The sequence below is a fragment of the Belonocnema kinseyi genome, chromosome 1, assembly GCF_010883055.1.
Source record: "Belonocnema kinseyi isolate 2016_QV_RU_SX_M_011 chromosome 1, B_treatae_v1, whole genome shotgun sequence".
In the NCBI taxonomy this organism is placed as follows: domain Eukaryota; kingdom Metazoa; phylum Arthropoda; class Insecta; order Hymenoptera; family Cynipidae; genus Belonocnema; species Belonocnema kinseyi.
Genome location: NC_046657.1, coordinates 177,072,591 through 177,079,313, shown reverse-complemented (window position 1 = coordinate 177,079,313; position 6,723 = coordinate 177,072,591).

Sequence of the window (6,723 nt, the reverse complement as noted above, 5' to 3'; positions counted from 1 at the left end):
AGGGAGCTCTTCTTAATATTTTGACACCAAAATCATGTCGATACACCTTACCGACTGCGAGTAAAGCCACCCACGCTTTAACTTGACAGACTGTACTATAAACAACCGTTCATAGAATTTTAAAATCTTGAAAAAATGTGGTTTTTAAGATTTTTGGTGTGATGAAATTTTGAATTTTCAACTTTTCGTCTAAAACAGAAAAGTTGATATAATAATCTTATAGGGCTTTCGAAAATCAACGTTTTTCTTCTCTTGACTTTTTTTCATGTCATGCGTTGTTTGGCTTAAAATGTTCATTTTAGTTTTTTTTTTGGATTTTGAAAATGCTCTAACTCTGATAATTTACTTTTTACAGAAAAAAGTCATGAGGATAAATTGTTTTGAGCTTATGAGTGTTATAAATAAATGTTTATAGAATTTTGAAATCCTGAAAAAATGTGATTTCAAAAAGTTGAGGTACGATCAAATTTCGAATTTTCAACTTTTCGCTTAAATAAAAAAAGTTGTTATGACCACCTTTCAGGGATTTCAAAAATCAACGTTTTTCTTCTCTTGACTTTTTTTCATGGCATGCGTTGTTTGGCTTGAAATGTTCATTTTAGTTTATTTTTTTGAATTTTGAAAATGCTCTAACTCTGATAATTTTCTTTTTATAGAAAAAAGTCATAAGGATAAATTGTTTGGGTTTCTGACTACTATAAACAACCGTTCATAGAATTTTAAAATCTTGAAATATGTGGTATTAAAAATTTTGAAAACGTGCTCACTTTTTTAATTTTGATCCAAAATAGCTAGTTCACGAACTTGTTCTTTCTTTTTAGGCCTTAAAAAACTGTGACAAAGCAGAATTCTATCTGATCAATTTTTCGAAAGTTATCGTGCCTACAGAATAAGACTACAGACAGACCGACAAACACCTACTAAAAAATCGTTTTTTCTGACTCAGTGGGTCTCAAAACGTAAGGATTTTATGAAAACCGACAAAGTGAAATTTTACATAAAACCAATACGTTCTCATTAGATGAGAATGTAAAAATTAAAAAAACAGTTAAATTTTTGCCTAAAAAGAATTTAGTTGAATTTTCAACATCACAATATGAACTTTTAAGTAGTTAATTTACTCCGAAATAGTTGAATTTCCAATTCAACAGTTGAGATTTCAACCGAAAAGGGGGACAATTGCAACAAAATTGTTGAATTTTAAACCAAACAGTTGGATCATTTTATTTTTTATTGTTAAAATTTCTACTGAAACAGTTTAGTAGTCAAACCAAAAAGGGAATTAAAAAAAATAGTTAGAATTTTGCCTTGAAAAGAATTTATTTGGCTTTTTAACACGACAATGTAAACTTTTAACTAGTTAATTTTCTACAAAAAAATTTTTAACCGAAAAGGGGACTTTTTTCAACAAAATTGTTGAATTTTCAACCAAACAGTAGGATCCTTCTTATTTATTTTTTTGTTAAAGTTTTCACTAAAACAGATGAGTTTTCAAATAAAAAATAGAAAGTTTCAACATATATACATAAATATAGAAGGGGATGAAAAAAGAGAATATACACGCTCAGGAAGTGAAAGGGGAACGGTAATTGATTATGTGATAGTGTATGATGAGGTAAGAGAGATGGTTAAGAAACTAGAGGTAGGTGAATATATTGATTCGGATCACTATCCCTTAATAGTGACATTAGAGGGACAAAAAAGCAATAGCAATATGAGTAAAAGGGGAGCAAATGTAAAAAGTGTGGGAAAGGGGATTGGTCAAGGGTAGGAAAAGAACAGTTTAGAGAAAAAATAAGAAATATCAAAATGAGAGAGGGAAATGTGGACGAGGAGATGGGAAAAATAAAAGGAGAAATAAAAATAGGATTAGAGTGCACAAACGAAAATAAAGTTAGTAAAGGGGGGAATAGAAGTGGGTTGGATGAGGACTGCAAAGAGAAAAAAAGGAGGTCAGAAAGGAATTAAGAAAGTGGAGAACAGAAAAAAGGAATGGGGAAGAATATGGGGGAAAAAAGAGTATACTGAGTTGTGTTATCAAAAGAAAGAGGAAGAGAATAAAAGGTTTGAGGAAGAGGCGGAGAACGCTAGGATGGAAGAAGAAGTATAGAAGGTAGTAAATAGAGAAAGGGAAAGAAGAAAAAAAGTAAACCAAGATAGTGAAATGATAGAATGGAGGAAATATTTTTTGGAAATGCTAAGAGGAGTAGAGAGAAAATTTGTAAAGGGAAGAAAATATGGTAGAGAATGAGATGAAGAGGACATTTCAAGGAAAGAAATAGTTAAGGTTTTAGCAATAATGAAGGATGGAGAGGCACTTGGTATAGTTGAGATTCAAAACGAAGTATGGAAATATGGAGGGGAGGAATTAGAGGAATGGGAATGGATAATGTGTAATAGAGTGTGGAGAGGAGAGAGGTGGCCAGAGTTATGTAAAGAAGGAGTAGTTATCCCAATAGCAAAGAAAGGCAAAGGAAAGCAGTTTAAAGATTATAGGGAGGGGGGGGGCATTGATGCCAACACTATATAAAGTATATGTAACTATTTTGTCGGAGAGATTGAAGATAGAAGTTGAAGAAAAAAAAATATCGAGTCACCTAATCAGACCGAATCAGATTATTTAATTTATTAATATCAGACTTTGAAGAAGAAATGAGGAGAAAGGGTTGGGGAGGAGTCAGGATAGGGAAGGAAAAAATATGTACACAGACAAACGCAGACGACATAGTGTTGATGGCAGAGGATGAAGAAGGCATGGCGGGATTAATTACAGGATTAGAGAAATACTTAGATTGAAAAAAGCTGAATGTAAATGTAGAAAAGACAAAGATAATAAGATTTAGAAAAGGAGGGGGAAGGAAGGAAGAATAGGCAGGGAGATGGAAAGGAATAAAGTTAGAAGAAGTCAAAGAGTATAAATATTTGGGATATATCTTGCAAATGAATGGAGATCATACAGCTCATATAAAAGAAAGGATAAAAAAGCAGTAGGGGTAATGGAACAGATATGGGAAATAGGAAAAAGAAGGTTAAAAAAAATTTGAGAAGGAGAATGTGATTATTTGATACGCTGGTATGGCCGGTATTAGGTTATGGAGTAGAGATATGGGGATGGAAAGAAAGGAAAGATATTGAGAGTTTACAAGAAAGGTATATAAGGTGGACACTAGGGGCAGACTGGAGGACGCCAGGATATATGGTGAGAGAATCAACGCAAAGGGACAAGTTAAGTATTAGAGCGGTAAAGAGGGCATGGAAATTTGAGACGAAGCTGAGGGAGGGAAAGGGAGGGGAGTTTGCGAGAAAGTGTTTGATGGAGATAGAAGACAGGAGAGGGAGGGTGATCGAATTAACGAGATGGGAAGAAGAAAGTAAGGAGTTCTTTGATGATAGAGAAATAGAAGATGGGACTGGAGTAAACTATGTAGAGTTGAAAAAAGGGGATAGGGAAAGACAATTAATAGAAAGATGGGGGCGATTGAGGAATCAAAATACAATAAATGGTATAAGATGATAAAAAAGGAAGGGGTGCCAAAGTATTTAGAAAAGGGATGGGGAGAGATAAGGTCGACCAGAATAGCAAGATTTAGATTGGGAAAAGAGGTAAGGGAGGGGATTTACTAGGAAAAAGAAGAGAACAGAAAGTGTAGAATATGTGAATGGGCAAGAAAATGTGGTTAAGATTCTAGGGGAAGATGGATTAGGAGAAAAATGGATGAAGGAGTTGGATGGTGCTATAGGAGCGAATGAGAGAGAATGAAAGTTGAATTTTCACCCGAAAACGGGGACTTTTTTAAACAAAATTGTCGAATTTTCAACCAAACAGTAGGATTCTTTGTATTTTTTGTTGTTAAAATTTCTACGAAATCAGATGAATTTTCAAATTAAAAATATAAATTTTCACCTAAAAAAGAATTCAGTTGACTTTTCAACACCACAATATGAATTTTTAAGCAGTTACCCAGTGGGCACAAAACTATGAAGATCCCAACAACGGCCTTGGGACGTTAGTAGGACGTCCTATGTCAGGCCAATCAACGTCTTTAAGACGTCGCATGTCCTAAAAATGACCTAAGGACGTCTCAAAGATATGGACGTTCTCGGGACATCTTTTGTACTGCCATTAGACATTTGAAGAGCATTCCTAGGATGACTAAAAGACATGTTATAAAAGACGTCTTAGGGATGTCCCAAAGACGCCTCTAGGACATTTGAATTTTTAACCAAAAAGGGGGACTTTTTTAACAAAATTTTTGAATTATAAACTCCACATTGGGATCCTTTTTATTTTTTGTCGTTAATATTTCTACGCAATTAGATGAATTTTCAAATCAAAAATAGAAATTAAAAAAAATTAAATTTTTACCTAAACAAGAATTCAGGGTCGATACGTCATGAATAACATAAAATAGACCAATTGTTCCCTAAAATCCTTGATTTTATCCGTAATGGATTTGGGACGAGGACAAGCCAAAGAAGAGAATGGAAACTAAATTAAATTATATTTATTACACAGTAATCACACCGTTTTAATTGAAAGATATGAGGTTGAGAGTGATAGACCAGCGTTGCGCTCTCAGTTATGTATTGGTCCGTTCCTTGGATCTTGAAATAGAAAGATCGTTTAAGATCACCTGACGAGTAGTCAGGTGTGTGTTGGAAGCTGGCTTAAAGATAGGTTTCAGCCCTTTGGTACGGATGGTTATTTTCGGAACAGGCAATCTGTTCTCGGGGTGGCTGACTCGATCCTCGGGTTTAATCCGTATACGACACTGGGTTCAGATAAACTGAGTTGGCTGATGAGAGACAGCAAAAACACTGACGCGAATACTTGGCGCGAAGATAAGACTGATGCAAAGCCTGGTGTACAAGACTGACTGACTGCTAGCTGGGTGGGTACCTGCTTTTACCCTTATATATTCTTCAACATTGAGTGCTTATCGGAGGAACAATTTGTTCGCCCCCGAAGATGCTTCCTTCGTAGATTTGTACCTCGTGAAAGCGCCGTCGCCCCCGTGAATTTATATCTTCTCTCGGTCATACTCCCTTTCCCACATATACATAAAACTATCAATTTACATATTTTAAAGTACAACTTCATTTCCTCATTATTAATATTATTTATTAGTTATGGTCACGTATCAACTCCCCTTTCTCATTTTTGAGCATCCCGATCAAAATATTGGTTACGGCTAGAATTTATGCAAAATTATCATTATGCAAAACTAAGGGCGGGGTTGCGATTTACCGGAAAATTGTCGACAGATAATAAGTGGATGTTGATTTTATTACAATGAAGTTTGTTTAGGACTTTTGACAACATCGAAAATTATGGCGACAATTATAAGCATAATTATTTGCATGAAACGTTTTCAGATTACAGTGCATGATTTAAAATTAAGTTAAATATCGAATTTGGGAAAAAAATAAAGTAGATTACAATTCCTTATGTTCAATTTTTTTCGTTATGAAAATTGACGAAAGGAATTGTAAAATTGATGAACATGCAATTTTGTATGAATTTTAAAGTTATTTGAATTGCGTTTTTATATAATTCTATCTTATTATCACTATTATGGTCACATAACACTGCCCCTTTCTCATTTTTGAGCGTCCCGATCAAAATTTGGTCACATAACAGGATTCACATGTTAATCAAATATGGGGGTGATATTACGATTCCCCGAATATTTTTTTTAAGGAAATCAAACTTTTTATTAATAATTAGATAGAGTTTTTGCTACAATAAGTTTATTTGCGACATTCGACACTTGTTGGAACAACGATATATATACATTTTGTATACATTTTTTGACGAGAATATTTTATACTGAATTTCGTTGAATAATCTAGAGTACTTTCGAACGCAAAAAAAAGACTCAATTGTTATCAGTCTGAGATAATGGACATTGTATGTTAAAAAAAAAGAACATTTTATGAAGAAAATTGAGACTGATTTCAGCGTAGTGGAAATAAATAAAGATGGCATAATCCATAATGCAACTATTAGACAAGTGGATGCTCAAAAAAATAAAAATAAAATATTTATATATATCCTAAATTGAGGGAGAAGTATTTGTATATACTGACTAAATGCGAATTTAAGAAGAAGAGAAAAAAATTAGTAATTATAAACAGACTTAAAAAGTATATGCATTTAAAGAAGTATATATATATAATTAAAAATTTGTCATAAGGACAACCGCAGGATTTCGCCGAGAGCGGGTGCTAATCTGAATAATTGCACCCGCTTCCAGCGAAATGGCGGTAAAATTTCAGCCATAACCACGTCTCACAACCGTGAGATAGGTGGTTACAGTCTGTAAAGGAATCAATACGACGATCCAGCAAAAGCCTCGTGCACCCTAAGAACACGGAGTGACCCAAGGACAACCGCCTTCTGCATTTTTCCCGCAAGTTTTCTAGCATATTGTTGACTCGCAGGGATGCTTTTTAGGCTATTAGCAAGTGAAATCTTGTTACCTCCAAGAGCGCCGATGATAAGGACGATCAGTTTAATAGAATATTCCGGGTACAATCGTTGCAACTCAGTTATAAGGTCTCGATACCTCTCTTTCTTTTCATTCTCCTTGGCTATGATGTTTTTGTCAGCTGGTGCCAAAAATTCGATAACGAACATGATTCGCTTCTCGAAGTCAAGAAGAACCATGTCAGGCCTCGAGTGAGCAACAGAAACAATTGTCGAGAATATAAAGTTCCAGT